Here is an 18,774-nt window from a genome sequence, read left to right as displayed (position 1 = left end):
TTTTAACATTTACATTGAAGGGGCTCTGAAGGAATTCAAAGAAAAAAATTAATAACAGACTTTATAATAAAATACGATTTGCAGACAATGTAGTTTTAATAGCAGAAAATGAAAAAGAGCTACAAGAATCACTTGCAGAGATGAATAAACTCTTAAATGAAAGATGCAAAATGAAAATCAATTAGAAATAAAATAAAATAAAATAAAATAAAAGTAATGAAATGTACCAGGGATGAAGAGCTAATCATAATTGTCACAACAGATGGGAAAAGATTATTGCAAGTAAAAGAATTTGCCTACTTTTCTTTCATGCTTATATGGTGATCAGAATACATTATGGAAAATTATGGAGACAACTCCAACGGTGAACAACAAACAAGTGAGACAAGGAGCGACCAACCACCTGCAAGCAATAGTCATGTGATCAATTTATTAAGCCACACCTTAAATAACGGTCAACTTGCATTACTTGATAAAGGCCTTAACTTCACAGTAGCACCTAGAACTGTTAATAAACTGGATTTTATATACCACACAGAAAGAGGCATTAAGTCTCTTCCTATTAATATAGCTGATAAAATTTGGTTAGAAACCAGCAATGTTCTGAATAAAAAGAAAACTTTATATAGCAATCTTACAAAAACAGAACTAGCAGCAATCAAGTCATTAAAAGCTAATCAAGATATAATTATAACAAAATCGGACAAAGATAATGCCACTATCATCCTTGACAGATCAACTTACATCCAACAGATGAATCAACTAGTCTCCAATAACAGCACCTATCAGCTTGTAAACTATAATTCAACTAACAGAATAAAGGAAAAAACCTAAGAAATTACTTAAGTCTGTCACTTCTTGGATGTCAGACACTGTTAAAAAACTTATACCCCATTAGCCCGTTCTCCCAGAATATATAGTGTTCCTAAAGTACACAAACAAAGCGTTCTTCCACTTCGGCCAATAGTTGAAGGAATAGACAGCCCTAATTATCATCTAGCCAAGAAATTAGCGTCAACACTCAAGGAGTTGGTAGGTCATTCCCCCCCCCCCCCCCATATAAAGAACACACAACACTTTATAAACAAAATTAAAAACATAACATTCGGCAAAGATGATTTATTAGTCAGTTTTGACGTTTCTACCCTTTTCACAAATGTCCCAATCAGTGACACAATTCTCCTACCGAACAAATTTCCGCCCAACATTACGGCCCTCTTTGTCCATGTACTACATTCCGGTTACTTTGTGTGGCAAAATAAATTTTAATTACAAAAAGAAGATACGGCCATAGGCTCACCACTACCCCTCCCCCATCAATTGCTTACTTTTATATGGAAGCTTTTGAGCAAAGTGCTCTTGATTCCTTTACGCTAAAACCTACAGTGTGGCTTAGATACGTTGATGATGTTTTCGTTATCTGGCCACACGGTCGACAAACTTTAAACACATTCCTCAGCCACCTGAACAAACAACATGAACGCATACAGTTTACTATCGAAATTGAAAATCAGAATTCGCTCCCGTTCCTGGATGTGCTGGTCACATGTCTTCCCTCAGGCATGATTTACTGCAAACCGACACATACTGGCCAATATATACATGCTAACTCATATCACCACCCATCGCAAAAATTTGGAGTCATTAACATCCTTAAAAACAGAGCTATAACAATTTGCTCTAATCAACAATCTCTTAAACAAGATTATTAGCAACACATTTATAAATAATGGCTATAACAAAAATTATACTATTAATAAAGTTCTTCATAAACCTCATCAAAAAAGAATATAGATTACAGAAAAACCATAGCCATCCCATTCATTAAAGGGTTATCAGAAAAAATCAATAGAATCCTACACCATTATAATCTCAATGCCACTTTTAAACCACCTATAAAATTAAAAAAACATATTCAACTCCTCTAAGGATCCTCTCCTCCCATTGGCACATCCTGGAGTTTATTGCATCTACTGCACCTGTAACTTACCTTATATTGGTAAAACTGGACATACAATCCCTATACATAAAAAAGAACACAAAAGACATTAAATATAACAATTTTGGTGAAGCAGGCCTCTCAGATCATGCTCTCAACACCCTACACCAAACTGAAAAGTATCTGCTCTTTACATCATACAAAAACCTGGTATGAAATAAAATTTAAAGAAGCCAGTGAAATTCAAATTAAGCACCCTAATCTCAACAATAATGGCGGCATAAAAATTCCAAGAATTTAGATGGCACATATTCAGCCTACTTAGTATCTAGTATACCTTAGGACTTTAAGCAATTTTCAGCTTTTAATGAAACTATTCCATACTAATTGGTTGAAATTTATATGTATAATCACAGTTTTTTTATTTGTTTATTTTATATATATATATAAACACGTTGCTCTCCAGCCCAATTTAATTTTGTAACCCAACAGATAATAATAATAATAGGACTCTAGCTTGATGTAGTCAAGGTTTTTTTTCAGGCCAATAATTGTTGTAACAGTTAGTCAGTAACTTTACAAACCATGTAGATTTTAGCATAGCTTGTTTCTCTGTTGTAACGCCCCCCATTATAACAGTTTTCCACGTTGAAGCCGTTTGATAATTTTGACGTAAATAGCAACTAATGATACATTACTGCTTATGGCGTTACATTTTTAAAAAGAAGTGGTCAATATGTGCTTCATCTTGAACACAGTTATTATCGAAATGCAGCCCATATGTAAAGATTGTAAAATGTATGCTCGAATAACATTATGCACAGTTTCATACAATGGTTTAAATATGAAAATGTGGAATACAATTAAGATATTGCATTGAATTAGTAAGAATCTTATTGTAATAATTAAAACACCATTAAATATCTAATTATAATGAAGAGCCAAAAGCTTCAATTAAATATATTACAAAATTGTTTATTTCTAACTTATAAAGTAAAAATACAAAACAAAAATAACAAATTAATGTGAAGTTTCATACAATGGTTTAAATATGAAAATTCAGAATACATATTAAGAGAGTGCATTACATTAGTAAGAATCTTATTGTAATAATTAAAACACCATCAAATGTATTAAATGGTTTATTTCGAACTTACAAAGTAAAAATACAAAGAAAAAATAACAAATTAATGTGAAGGATGAGCCTGGCGCATTTTTAAAAGTTTGTTAATATCGGGTTCAACTTTCATTAAAAACAATCGTAAATCGCCATGCTCAGTTATATGCAATCGGTTCCTTTTGAACCGATTGTATATAACTGATTGTACAGATAGTAAATTCATACAGCACTAAACCCACGCTCAGCCAAATAAGATGGAAATGCAATTATCTGTATATCGTCTCTGTTTTCTAGGAACTCTAGTACTGAATCAAACAAATTGTAAAATCAATTCAGACAAATACCTTTTGAAAGCCAGCAAACTTCTGTGTGAAGCAGCAAACGATTGAAATCTTCATTGTTTTCACTACAAAGTTGGCTAAACAATCTGTCACTCAATGAATTGCTTCTAATCTTGTTGACTACTCTAATAATGTAATGGAGTGACGTGTGCAGTTGTTCACTTAAATTTTTCGCAACCAAATGTTGACGATGAAGAACACAATATATAGCGAGTACATTTGGTACTGCTTGTACCAAATGTACAAGCAATACCAAAATATTATGAATAGGAATGTCTTTTTCTTGAAAAAATTTATTCATGATATTAAACATAGATTCTCCCTTTGTATCCTCTTCCAAGTTTTTAGCAAATAATAATTCTTGACAAACTTTTTCTTCTTTTATGAATCGTATGTATGATAAGAGTAGTGGTTCATTATTTGGGAGAGTTGATTCATCAAGTTGAATGGAAAATTGGCATGTCTTCAAATAATCGCACAATGATTTTTCAACGTCTTCAGCCATTTCATCGATTCTTCTTTGCACTGAATTATTGCTCAAAGGAATTTTCCTGATGATATCCGATGATATTCATTGCTTCATTTGAAAACACTTTTTTGGCAAATCAAGCACATGGGTAATAACTGGTTCATAGGAGACTGAATAAAACCATATTTCAAATACTCAATACTGTACTGTCGACATTTCTTCTTATATTCAGACATAATGAAGTAATAAAATTTGCAAAAATATTCACAAAATAAAAGATTTAATTTACACTTTGTATGACTCCACTTATCTGTCACACTTTTGACTGATGATTGTTGGCAAAGCACACAAAAAATAATGAAACTTATTCCTAAACCACTGGTATTTATAGATTTGAAATCCAGTCCAAATCGACTTGTATGCATTGACTTGTTTGTGATACCATCGTATTCGTGCTTTGAACAAGTCACTGCAAGCACCCATATTCCTGTCAAAACATGCTGAATTGAGTGAATTACCTACGTAACAGTTGACCAACATACTACTAGTTAAGACTTGTCTGCTGCATGGATAGACTAAAGCCTGTATGGCACGATCAATTTTTACAATAGCAAAAATGAATAAATTTTTTAAGTATATAAAAAATAGAAGTTAAAGTATCCTGTATGACACGTTCAATTTTTTATTTTGCATGCAAGCATATTTTGTTCGTCCGACCACGACATTGTCCGAATAATTATAAATAATAATTAATAAATAAAATAATTACACAAGATATAAACAACAAACCTACAAAACATAACCACAGAAAACAGTATAATAAGTTTCAAATAATATTTGCTTTGTTTTTTCTCTCTAGTTAGCAATATAAGTTAGTAATAACTAGGCTAACTAAAATTTACGATTTTATTTCTTTCTTGCCATTATTATTTTTACTCATAATATTAAATTATATAAAATTGGGTTTATTTTTGTACAAATCAATTAGAAAAGTGGTTTTATATATTTTATATATATTTTGAAATGAAATGAAATGAATATATTTGCTACTGTAAACATAATCTATTATATACACTTATATACATGCTCTATTTTCTCATTGACATAGAAAATTGACATCTATTTCTATCTGACATGGTAAATTTTCAAATGATTAAATAATTGAAATAGAAAATTGATAAAAAAATTGATCGTGTAAGACGGGCATAAAATGAATTAAAATGCAATATTTAAATTTTATTTTAAATAATTATCTAATCACAAAATCACAAAAATAATTAATTTTTAAATATATATTATTAATTTCTTCTATAAAGAGCCACCGAACCCTAGACTGCCTGAACGCCCCCAAATGCTTCTGATCCCACTATAGCCCCCCCCCCAGAAGGCTTCAGCGCCCACTTTGGGAACCTATGCTCCAGATGATGACTTTGATATGAAGGTTGAAACGTCGTGTTCATATTAAACTAAAGTTTTGCTCAAACACGGTAGTTGTCTCCATAATTTTCTATAAAGAATTTACCTACCTAGGAAGTCCAATAATATCAGATGGGAGAACAAGAATAGCAGAAGCAAAAACAGCATTTAACAAGAAACAAATACTATTAACATCAAAGAGTATATTGTTCAGAACAAAGAAGCATTTTATTAAAAGCTTTGCCTGGAGTGTGGCCCTCTATGGATCTGAGACACGAATTCTCCAAAAAAGAGACTGCTAGCATTCGAGATGTGGTGTTGATTCTGAATGCTGAAGATTGCATGGAGAGAAAAAGTTACAAATGAAGTATTATTAAAGAAAGGCAGAAGAAAAAAAAGACATACTATATACATTAAAAAAATAAAAAATAACATGACAGGATACTTATTAAGACACTCAGACTGGACTACAAATTTGATTGAGGGAATGATGGAGGGAAGACTAGTAGAAGGAGATCAAGACGCTCAATACATGAGTGACATCAAAAATGGATGAACCCACCAAACAGTTACACTAACAACACAAAACAGAAGACCACTATCAATAGTCCATGCTACTCAACAACCAATAACCTGAGGAAACAGAAGAAGGCCCTTCTGTTTTTCATGTGTGAGAGTAATACGAGAGTAAATGTGATGAAACTCATCTACCAACTATCCAACTCATCTACCATCTACTCATCTGTCAATCAAGAAGGAAACTGATGATCCAATTGCAAAGTTTAGAATATTCACAAATATCCATGCCTACCGCAGAACTGAACAAGCAGCGTCTTCTAATTATTATTATTGGTAACCTTATGGAGTCAGACTCATTGTGGGAGTCCCACTCAATGCAACACATCTATTGTAATGAGTCTGAAGTTATTTACACCACCTGCACTCACAATGCACTCAGGCTCATTCCACTTACTAACAACTCTGTGTAAAAAATCTACTCCTCACTCCCTTCTTCACCACATCCCTATACAACTACCAGGGATGACCCCCTCGTTCTTTTATAATTTCTTTTGTATTAATCTGATAGAATCCTTTAACCAACATGAATGTCCCTATTACATCTCCTTTTTTCTTCCTATCCACCAACCTCTGTAATCCACATTCTCTCAAACGCTCTTCATCATCAACATTCCCGAGTCCCAATATCACTTTGGTTATTTGTCTTTAGACCCTCTCTGGTGTTTCTACATCACAATGAACACTAGATACCAAATCTGAGCACAACAGTCCATATGTGGTCTGATAAAAGCCTTATATAGAATCACCGCCTCCTTATCCCTACATGTTGAAGTACTTTTCATCATAGCAGCAATATAATGTGTAGTCTTTGCAACACATACAATGTGCTCTTGGAACTTTGGTCCACTGTCACCAACACTCCAAGATCACAAATCTCATCTACTTCTGCGGGATTATCGGTTACGAAAGCTTACACAGTAAAATGTGTAGGCCTGCACAAAAGCGTAACATATGATGACTATCATATCCAGTACGCCCCTTGAGGGTACATGTCAGGAATCTGATGATGTTTTAATATGAAAATTATTAACAACGACACTGAGACTAAAACAAATATACCTCAAAAACCAATTCAACAAAAAAGACAGACCAAGCACAAAATATAAAACATGACAGAATCCTCACAAAATAAAAAAAAAAATTAAAAAAAATAACACCACCCTCATATCCACTTTACCAACATCTGTGATAAAATCATTAACATAAATTATGTTATGTTAATGATTAATGTTAACTCATCACTTACCCATGCAATTTGGATTTTTTTTGAGAGAAACCCAAATTTCTCAGACTACTGTCCACCATCAATCCAAATGACAAGATATTTAGTGAAAACAAATGAAAGTGTTCAAAAGAACACTTTCATTTTTAACAGAATGAAAGAAAAACGGTGTGGCCATTTCCATTCATATAAAAAGAATGTTAGAGAAAAATGTGTTAGTGAAAGAGTGTTAGAGAAAAATGTGTTAGTGTGCTTGTGGTGTAGTGGTTATCACATCCACCTAATATGCGGAAGGTCCCAGGTTCAATCCCTGACAAGCACGAATTTGTTTTGCCAGCCTAGTTGGCCGAGTGGTTAGTATATCCTCTCTCCAGCCATGCTTAGGGCGGGATACCAGTTTGAATCCCGACGTAGGCAATGTTTGTGATTGTCTGTGAAATACTAGTGGTGGTGGGAGGTAGATGGCGTCGGTGTTGTTGCGGTTTATTGTAGTTGGTGGATTGAGGGTGGAGACAGGCGAGTTGTAGAGTAGTTGCCCTTTTTCGATGAGTCTTTGGACTCCCTGGAGGTGTCATAATAATAATAATAATAATAATGATAATAAAGAGATGATGAGTGATTCAAGAATAGCAGTGTATTGAGATTCCATGGTTATAGGATTGATCAGTGAGAGAGTCCACAAGGTCTGCTGTCCAGGAGAGAAAATGAACAACATAATTCATGCTTTGGACTTGAGGAGGAAACAAGCAAGAGAATTAATGGTGGTTGTGGGGACACTTATGTTCACTTAAAATGATTTAAGTGAATACAAGGAGAATGTAAGAACGAATATCAGGAGGTTATTGAGAAGAGTGAACGATAACAGTATAGTGGGAAAGGTTGTCAGTGTGTTGCTGAGGAATGATGATGAGTTCAGATGGAGAGTCAGAATCATGAATGGTATGCTAGAGGAACTGTGTAAGGACAAGAGAGTACAGTTTATGGATGTATGACATGTTTTTGAGGGATTATACAGGATGAAAGAATGGAATTATACGGACATGGACTACATTTGAATGGCTTTGGAGTGAGTGAGTGCCCTGGAGCAACTGTTGCTAGATGGAAGAGCAGTGAATGGTGTAAGCAAGAGATCAGAAGGAAGAGATGAAGTGAAAGATCAGTAGAGTGAGTGGTTTTGAAGAGAAGACAACAGAAATGCAAGAGGAATAGGGAAACGGGGGAGGAGATATAAACCCAGGTGGACAGGGAGACATGGCATGGGGGAGAGTAGATGTTGGAAGGAGTAGTGAATGTATATGTATAGGAGTGATCAGCATGGAAATGGAATAGATTGGCATGTGGGTGGGGAAGTTGAGACTGAGGATACACATGGTAAGTGGTGAGGTGATTAGGCAAGGGTAGGTGTGGTGGGGAAATTACAACCACAAGTGGCTTGGGTATGACTGGTTATAGACATAAAGGTGAACTGATATGTTTATTTACAAATGCCAGAAGTATCAGAAATAAGGGAGACGAAATGGTTTCACTGATTCAAGTTCATTTGCCTCAAAAATTGTTGGAATAAGTGAAATATGGTCAAATGAAGATGATATGCTAATGGAAAGAGAAATGGAAGGATACAGTGTTTTTTGTGAGGATAGAAAGGACAAGCAAGAAGGGAGGTGGGGGGGGGGGCTGATAATAGCAGGGGAATTATGTCCACATAAGGTAGACATGAAAGAGGGCAACAGTGGTAATGGTTATGAGGCAGTGTGGTGTAAAGTGCAAGTTTGACAGAAAGACATTTGGAGTTTAGATTACTCACTGAGGAAAGGTTACTGAGTTACAATGGATAACGACTATATGTGTCTTGAACTTGCTGATTTGCTTTTACAGCATCGTAGAGATAGTCATTGTACCATAAATGCAAAAAAGTGGACACAACATGAGGACATAACATAAAAAATATTAACAAAAAAAGTGTTTGGATATATATTGGATTTTATTATTAGGAACAGTTTTCCCCTGTACAAGAAGAAATATAAGTCTACCATATCTAGAAATATAAGTCTAAACATATCTAGATTACAGAGTAGAAATTGCAAAAGCATTGCTACAAATTTATGCTCCTTCTGCAGGAAGCAGGAAAATAGGTAATCCTTTTGTGGTTCAGTACTGCTAACTCTAACCATTATGGCATCAAGAAAACTCTAAGGGGAAATCCAAGCTTATCAGCGGGGGAAAGTTTTTGCAATATGTTGGAGAGACAAAACAAGATGTTTTTCTGCTGTCTTCACTGCACAATCCATCAATGGAATCCACAGAGAAGCATGGCTTCAAGAAAGACAAACTCATTACTGTATGTGCATGCAACAACCTACAGGTGTGATCAGTGGCTATCATTTGTGGTTCAGCACTGCTAACTCTAACCATTTCCCAGAAGCGTTATCACCCACAGCTTAAAAAAAAAAAAAAATATTATGTCTGCTTATAAAAAAAAAAAAAAAAAAATCAGAAAGGAGAGAATAATGTGGAAGTCCTGAATGTAAAACTGCTTTGTGCATTCACCCTTGTTTTAGAGTGTTGCATACTGTTTAAGATATATAAATTTGGAACAGTATGAAAACAAAAATGCCTTCCTTCAGGGCTATCAAAACAGTCCTTTTCCAGATTACAAATACAGATAGAAAGATGCCTGCCTGTACTGTTTCCAATTCCTCTTAGGAATTTAAGTTGTTTTTATAACACACAGAATAATATACTGTTCATCTCGAAGTGGCTAAAAATAGCACTTTGAGGGAATAACGTAAAAATAGGGAGGACCATCAGGACACGTGCCTTCTAGGTGCAAACACTTTCTTCTTCTTTTTTCTGTCCACAACCGTAAGGTTTGGAATTCTATAATGCATTAATGCTATATATAGGGTAATTAACATCAGATATAAGACTAAACGTGCTTTTCAAGCCTCCAATAAACTGGGTGATGTCCTTGCACTATGCTATTTACAGAACTAAATTAATCTACCCACCTAAATATTTTCTTAAGCATTTGTGCCAGTATTGAGGATTCTAATCCACAGCCACTTAGTTAAAAAGAAGCGACCCTCTCCAGTTGGCTACCCAAACTTACTTATCTCAAATCAGGAAAATGATTTCAACTAAAGCCATGATTTTGTTTTGATAGGAATTATGGTAGAAGTAAATATGAGGCTAGGAATAAGAAAAGTCTCATTGACTATGTTATTGTTGATAGTGATGTTTTCTCCCTGGTGCAGGACACCAGAGTGTACAGAGGATTTGAAATTGGAAGTGATCACTATTTAGTCTTGAGCAGGATAAAATTGAATTTCATATTGAAAAGAATAACATGTAAGAAAGTTTTAAAGCGAATAAAAGTTGAGCAGCTCTCAGATGTAAACTGTAGACTAAAATACAGAAATATTATTGAAAAGAAAATGAAAGAGTTTGAGAACAGGAATCAAACCTTGGAGATTCAGTGGCAAACTCTGAAGGAAACATTGATTGATTCTGCCAGAGAGGCATGTGGTGAGGTTGTGTGCAAAGATAAAAAAATCAGAACTCCCTGGTGGACACAGGAAGTTAAAGAGGCAGTGAAGGAAAAGAAGAAAGCATATCAAAAGTTCCTGGCAAATAAGTCAGCTTTTACTCTTACAGAATACAGAGACAAATGTAAGAAAGCTAAACAGTGTGTAAAACTAGCTAAACAAAAGTCATGGGAGGACTTTGGCAAGAATATAGAAAATAAATATCAAGAAGGTGGCAAAATATTCTGGAGGTTGTTGAAGAAGCTTAGGAATGGAGGAAAGAGTGCTGTAAAAGGAATTAGAGATGATAAAGGTGAAATGAAAACAGGAGAAAAAGATATCCTTGAAGTATGGAGTAATTACTTTGAAAAACTGCTAAATGAAACAAGCAGTGATGACAGCACAGTGATAAAAAAACACTGACCAGTCAGGAATACATATCCATACTTGAAGTAGAAAAAGCCATCAAAGGCTTGAAATGTGGAAAGGCAACAGGAGTAGATGATATTCGACCAGAAATGCTGAAGTATGGTGGTATAAGAGTCTTACAGTGGCTGCACTGCATAGTTCAGAAAGCCTGGACAGAGGGACGAATTCCCGATGATTGGAGTAGAGCTCTCATAGTACCCATATATAAAAAGGGAAATAAAACTGAATGTGAGAATTACAGAGGTATTTCCCTACTGAGTGTTCCTGGCAAGATCTATGCAAGTATACTTGAGAAACGGTTGAGAAGAATTGTGGAAGAAAAGCTTGGTGAAGAACAAGCTGGATTCAGGCCAAATAGAGGGTGTCAGGATCAGATCTTCACTTTACGACAAATAGTCGAGAAAGCATGGGAATATAACAAAGATCTGTATTTAAGTTTTGTCGATTTGGAAATGGCATATGACAAGGTGCCAAGAGAGAAGCTATTCAATACGCTGCAGTTATATGGTGTCAATGGGGTATTATATCAAGCAATACTTAGTCTTTATTTGAGTTGTGAGTCAGCAGTTAGAATTGAAGGAAGTACAGGAAAATGGTTTAATGTTAAATCTGGTGTGAGACAAGGATGTACATTATCCCCTCTGTTATTCATTATCTATATGGATCACATTATGAAGGAATGTGGTATTAAACCTGATATCAAAATTGGAGATGTTAATGTCAGCTCTTTGCTTTATGCGGATGATGTTATACTTCTAAATAAATCCGCTACAAGTCTGCAAGATTCTCTGACTAAATTGAATAGCTGTTGTAATAGATATGGTATGAAGGTCAGCAATAAAAAGACAAAGACAATGAAAATAGGCAGAATCATTGAAAATGTCAACTGTGTTGTGAATGGAGAACCTGTGGAACAAGTAAAACATTTCAGCCACTTAGGCACAATTTTTACTGAAGATGGTAAACTAAATATAGAAATAGACAACAGAATCAGCAAAGCTGGTATCGTGGGAAGTCAATTGAATAAATTCATATGGAATAAGAAAGAAATTAGTCGGAACACTAAATTAGCTGTATACAAGACTGTGTTCAAACCAGTTTTAACTTATGGATCTGAGAGCTGGGTCAGAAGTAAAACACTTGACCAAAGACTAGAGACTGCAGATATGAGAGTCCTGAGAAAGATTAGAGGCGTGAACAGATGGCATCAATGGCAATATCATATTAAAAATGAGGATATTAGGAAAGAACTTGACATTGTCAGCATCCAGGAATGCGTTAGCAGAGCTAATCTCAGATGGTATGGTAACTTAAATAGAATGGGAGAGGAAAGATTAGCAAAACAAGTGTTCTCTGCCAGGTTGGCAGGAAAACGACCCAGAGGAAGACCAAGATATAGGTGGATTGATACGGTACAAAGTGCCTTAGATGATAGAAATATAAGATCTGATAATGTTGGAGTCTTGACAAGTAACAGACTGATTTGGAGGAAAATTGTAGATAGGAAGTTAGTAATGATGTAATTTTTTTCATGTAGTACTGTCATATCCTGTACACCCCTTGAGGGTACATGGCAGGAATTTGATGATGATGATGATGATGTAAATATGAGGCAGGTACATTGTGTGTTTGATATTTTCCAGTGTTTTGCCTGTTTGCTGAAAAACATGACTTCCTGGTAAGGGAAAACCATTATCTCAATATGAGACTGTCTAACTAATTTTCAGTTGAAAAGTCGTGATGAAAGTTCTCATAGCACTACATAGCTTTCAAATTTAGGTTTTCTAACAGAAGAAAATTGTTGCACTTGCCTCACATCTGCTTTAGAGGCATAATTATGGACCACATATCTGTGAAACACGTTTGTTTTGCATAGGAAAGAGCTCTAATTTCTAAAAAAGAATGAGATTGGTATATTACTAATTATATGAAGAGCCAAAGGCTTCAATTCGGCGACATGAACTTATTTAAGTTAAGGAATATTACATCCCAATTGTTTCTTAGCTGAATAAGAAACTCAAAGAGTTTTATGCCAAATATAGAAACTATATAAAGTTCGGCGATTCCAAGCGTAAGCAAATACCTGGATAGTGCAGCACCTGACCCATTTGGTAGTACAAGCTGAGGCAACTCATAGTAAGGGTGGAGCAAGCTCCGATAATTATTCTTGGTATTTATCCATAATGTTAACTTAGCTCCTAGGAGCTGTATTACTGTTCTACATTATGAGAGAAGGTCACTACCCAGACCAGTTTCAACCTTGATTGAGGTCTCATCAGTTTGCTACAAACTTGGTATTAACTAGGTCTACCTACTCACTGATGAGACCTCAATAAAAGTTGAAACCAGTCTGGGTAGTGACCTTCTCTCATAATGTAGAACAGTAAACCACAACCCCCCCTCCCCACCTCCACAATAAAGATTACACCAAATCCATCACCATCCCCTATATCCAGAGCACCTCTGAGAAAATAACCAATATCGTCAAAAAATATGACCTGACTTCTTGTTATAAACCATGTTGGATTCTAATTATGTAGAAAATAGAATAAATGTTATTTGATTCAGAATCCAACATGATTTTCCATCACAAAGGCTGCATTTGTAAATATTATTTAATGTAAATAACGTAAATATAATTTGATATCATATAACTACCTTAATTATATCAATTATTTAATTATTTAATCAAAGAAATGTGTTAATGGTAAATAGATTCTGTATTAAATATTATTAAGCTATTTTATTTATTGTTATGTCAATATTATAGAAACTTATATTCGCAATATTAACTATGCATTTATTGAAAAGCAAATATTCCAATTATTCCTATTTGTGTATAAAGCTTAACGGTATGTAATGACTCAATGTAGTAGTATAGCCTTGTCTAACATTGGCAAGAATGTTTATGTTTGTCTGTTGTCATGGAGACACGTGAAATAAATGAGTGCGAGTGGAACAGAGCGTGGGCTAAAGAGAGAATTAAAAAAAAGATATATATAAAAAGTAAGGAGAGAGGACGGAAACATGGAAGTAAAAGGAAGTAAGGTGATAAACTAAAGAAGTAGAAGTAAATAAAAGGTTCTTAAGGGTAGGAGTTAAGTGGATAATTTTTATAAGTGAGCAAGAACGTAACGAATTTTATAGTTAGCTGAAATTGAAATCAGCAGTAATAATAGAAGGAAAATTATAGCTACAATCAGATAAAGTAAAAAGCTGAACATTCAAGGAAAAATTCTGAATAAATCCAGCTGATCTAGTATTGCAGCTTATTTCCGATTTGCCCTAAAGAGAACCTCACAGCGTTTTAATTAATTTATGAGTGGTAATAAGGATAGTTGAAGTGCCCTAAGTGATGTCAAGAATTCTGAAGCGTAATTAATAGTGCTTTAAGTATAACTGCGGATAAGTTTTGTAGATGTGTTTTTATTCTTTAAGTGTGATAAGTAAATTCCAGAAGTTTGCTCACAACATAATAGATGTTCTAGGAACCATTTCTGGTAAGGTCTATCATAGTGAATTATTAACTTTAACTGTGGAAACCCTTCGTGATTGAGAGTTGGAGATAGGAATTGTTTGAAAGATATTTTCAGCTATTAGATCCTGTAATATTTTGAACTTACAGCATGACTGAAAAATGTGTGAAAACTAATTAGATAGGATGTTCTATTATATTCATTAAGTGTAAAAACTTTATAACCCAGAAGCTAAGAAGGTGTATGTGAAGACTTGGAAGATTGTGCTAATGTAATTGACTTGACTTAATGTTTGACTTATTTCTATTGTTTAAAATTAGAAGTAAAATTTAGGTAAGTGTTATATGACCTATATTAAATGCTTTATTTGTTAACCTAACTGTTGTATTTGCCTGAAATTCTTTTTACTGCACAGTTCACAAAAATTCGAATCTAGCGGGAATCCCAAAGAGAGAAAATAAATACTTTGGCCTGAATGAATGAAAAGACTGCTAACTAATTTTGAATGGATCCTACTATTTCATATAGACTTATCTAAGGATAAAGTGGCGCAGTATAATAGAAATTTCTCTACCCTTAGATCAGTGATCAATTTACAATTAGTTTTCCTTTATTTTATCAAAGTGACTTTTAACAAGATGGCGGATTCGAACATCAAGAGAACAATGTCGCGACAACCATATAAAAAGTTGGCAGCCCTTATCTGCTCTACCAAAGACCAACCACTTCCCCTAGACCTACCTGATGTATACCAGGTCCCTTGCAGCTGCAAACTGTCCTACTCTGGCCAAACAGGCAGGACAGCAAATATCAGGATTTCAGAACACAGAGACTACATCCGGTTTCACCAGTACAGCAACTCTGGGCTGGCAGACCATGCCTTAGATACCTACCTACCATAGAATTTGTTGGAACTAAAATAATACACCGCAGCAAGTTTAAGTACGAAAGATTATTCAAGGAATCATCAGCAGCTCTAAAAAACGTTCCAAACCTCAACAAATTTGGGTGCATGAAATACCCCAAATTTGGGAGACTTACATTATGAGAACTTCAGCCCAATGGCCAAGACAACCAAATTAGCCTGCCAGAGGGCACCATTAGGACTTTAGGAACAATATTAGTTTCTTGCCTTCGTCCTCATTTGCTTTTGTTAGTGCCTGCATGCACATACCATATTTTTATGTTCCTGAAGATGGCAATGTGATGTTGCCGAATTGAAGTTATTCATTAAAGTTACCCTTAATTAATATCTTTTATATGCGTTGTTAATTCCGTAAGCTAATTACCAGTTATCAGATGTTCTGTTGGAAAAAATAGCAAGAAAACAATCATGTGCACTTTCTTTTCAAAACACAAAAAGAAAGAACTTTTTGTGTTTTGAAAAGAAAGTGCACATGATTGTTTTCTTGCTATTTTTTCCAACAGAACATCTGATAACCAGTAATTACTTCTTACTATTATTATCTGTTCTTTTTCGTGCAGTAAAAAGAAGAAATCACTGCACATTTTGACAAGACACATTCTTCTAGTTTAGATATGTGGCATTGTTAGAATAGCTATACTTTACAGCTATTTTACACTAAAATGAATGAACATGTTCCCCAAGTGATTTACATTTGTAACAATTGTCCTGTGAACGATTTTGAAAAATTCTCTGATATATCTGCAGGATGAATAGGTCGATAATCCACCCAAAAATTTTAAAAATTATGTAACACATATGCATCTTTTTTTAAAGAATTCACATCCTTTTTTTTCCCAAGATAATTGTATTACATAATTTTTGATAATAAAAGTGAAAGTGTGATTATTATAAATTAAGAAATTATTTTGGCATAAAAACTGTATCAGCCTATAAAAGAAATCAACATTTGAAAATGAAACATGACATTCCAGATGTATTCTGCACTACTGTCTGAGGCTATCTAGTGTGACTTCTGGAGAAGTGTTCTCTCTTGTCTTTCTCAATAGCAGTGAAAATAATTTAAGCCTTTAGCCTTTTCCTCTAGCTGAGAGAATTATTATCAAGTATTTCTAAGATAGGTTATTTCAGAAATAGCAACCAGCAGCAGTAGAAAGAGTATATGTAGATTTAAAAAAGAAAGAAAAAAAAAACACTACTGAATGTTTTTGTATCATAAATATAAACAATTTATTATTATTATTATTATTATTACATGACACCTCCAAGGAGTCCAAATACTCATTGAGGGAAGGCACCTACTCTACAACTCTCTGTCTCTTACAACTCAAACCACCAACTACAGCAAACTGCAACTACTATCATCATCTACACTAATGCCATCTACGACCCACTGCCACTACTGGTATTTTCACAGACAATCAAAAAACATCCATGCCCATGGTGGGATTCAAACCCACAGCATTTTAGCTGGAGAGCAGATACGCTAACCACTCAGCCAACCGCTGGCATTTTACATTTTATAGGTGTTTTTAAAAACATTTTAAGAACTAGTACTACTGAACTTTCTTTTTTGTGGCATCCATATAGAGTTTTACATGCTAAAAATATAGCTAGTGATTCTAAAACTTGGAATAATTTCAGCAGACAGCTAATTTTAGATTACAGAGAATTAGTCTGGAATCGGAAGTACTTGCTTATGGATATGACAATATTATTGCTTTATTTTTTCAAAAACAGTAAAATGAAGTAATAGATTTTGGATATTGTTTGTGAAAACTTTCAAATCAGTAGAAATTCAGACAGAGTAATTATGTAATTCAGTTCCAGGAGAGGAGAAGGAGGGATGTGCAGTTGAAAATCTTCAAACTGAGCATAAATTTTGAAATGGTCCATATAGTCCATATATTTTCAACATATCTACAGTGGTTAAAGACAGGATACTATAGTGATGTGCAGCCAAAAAAAAAAAAGGGGAAAAATCATCTGTTGCAATTTTAAGCAAAAGATGAAGGTGAACAGCCCCTGCTGAAATATCACAGGATATAAATTTTTGATATTAAAAAAAAAAACACTCTCAGAATTTGAAATTAACATCATTTATTTTTCATGAAAACAAACAAACAAAAAAAAAAATTCTAAAACTGAAGTGTGATGATCCATATAATGGTATTTTGCTAGGAAAGAAAGTAAAAGGTCATATTTATTTCAATAAATGTTATTTAAAAAATTATAAATATTTAACAAAATAATTTTCAATGCAAACAAACATTTGAAAATTTCACAAAAAAAAAAAAAAAACTTCTGCATTGTTAGTAAAATGAAAGAACATAAATTATCATCTTCCATTACACTGATATGAAGAATAAAAAGATAGCAAATTTGCTACTACTAAATACACTAACTGAAAAGGCTGATCTCTGGTCATTTCAGGATTGATTATTTATTTTCGCACGAGTGAAATTCATGTTTATTTTTGGGAAGAGACACAATAAACAGTGCAGCAAAAAAAAAGGTCAAATATCAAAGGACAGTAAAGGAAATTACAAGTAACACAGAACACTTTAAGTCAAGTGACAAGAAGGTTGTTTAATTCCAGTTTATCTGCTAATTTCACTGTTAAGGGATTAATAGCAGATGAGGGTAATTATGTGATAAAAGGTAGAATGTTGGTGAGGTTTGATCCATGAAAAATGCTAGGTTGGTCTGACTACTTCATCCACCTTGGTTGGTAGGGAGATTAAAGGAGGTAGAGGAGATGAGAGATCTGGAAGTGGTGGAGGAGGAGGACCTGAAATTTAGGGCCACAAACACTGCATAAGTTGTGAAGACGTCACATTGGATAATGCGGAAATAAAGTGGTCATGATGCTATTGTATAAGGCCTTGATCAGGCTTTATATGGATTATTGTGCACAGATTTCGTCACCAGATTTGCATCGTGACAAGGATATTTTAGAAAGCGTCCAGAGAAGATTCACAAAGGTGGTCAGTGGTTACTGGAATATGGAGTTCAAGAAACAGATTGAGAGAATGTAAATTGCAAAGCCTCATGAATAGGAGGAGGGAAGGGGGGGGGGTTATATGATTGACACATAAAGCTAGGTTATCAGGTTGACATGGAAGAGATTTTTCACAGAATGAGGGGGGGGGGATAGAACAAGAGGCCATCCCTGGAAGCTGTATGAGGGTGTGAACAGAGGAGTGAAGAGTAAGTTCTTTACATGGAGAGTGGTCGTGAGTGCGATACATTGTCATAATGTGTTGCAAATGTGGAGACACTGAACTAGTTTAAGGCAAAGTCGGATGGTCACTATGTATGATAGTCTGTACCC

At 34.4% G+C, this 18,774-nt stretch overlaps 1 protein-coding gene and 1 non-coding gene across 3 annotated transcripts in view; one reads left to right on the top strand and one right to left on the bottom strand.

Annotated features, from left to right (window-relative positions):
* LOC150098289 (PIH1 domain-containing protein 1-like) overlaps positions 1 to 18,774 on the bottom strand; it is a 212,335-nt gene that overhangs the window by 68,609 nt on the left and 124,952 nt on the right. The window lies entirely within an intron of this gene.
* Positions 7,336 to 7,408, top strand: TRNAI-AAU (transfer RNA isoleucine (anticodon AAU)). The gene has a single exon. It is a non-coding gene; the product is annotated as a tRNA-Ile (tRNA).

The sequence above is a fragment of the Typopeltis vanoorti genome, chromosome 15 (genome assembly GCF_054136105.1).
Source record: "Typopeltis vanoorti isolate ZY-2024b chromosome 15, IOZ_Tvanoo_1.0, whole genome shotgun sequence".
Taxonomy (NCBI): Eukaryota; Metazoa; Arthropoda; class Arachnida; order Uropygi; family Thelyphonidae; genus Typopeltis; species Typopeltis vanoorti.
This window is presented reverse-complemented; position numbering and strand designations above follow the sequence as displayed.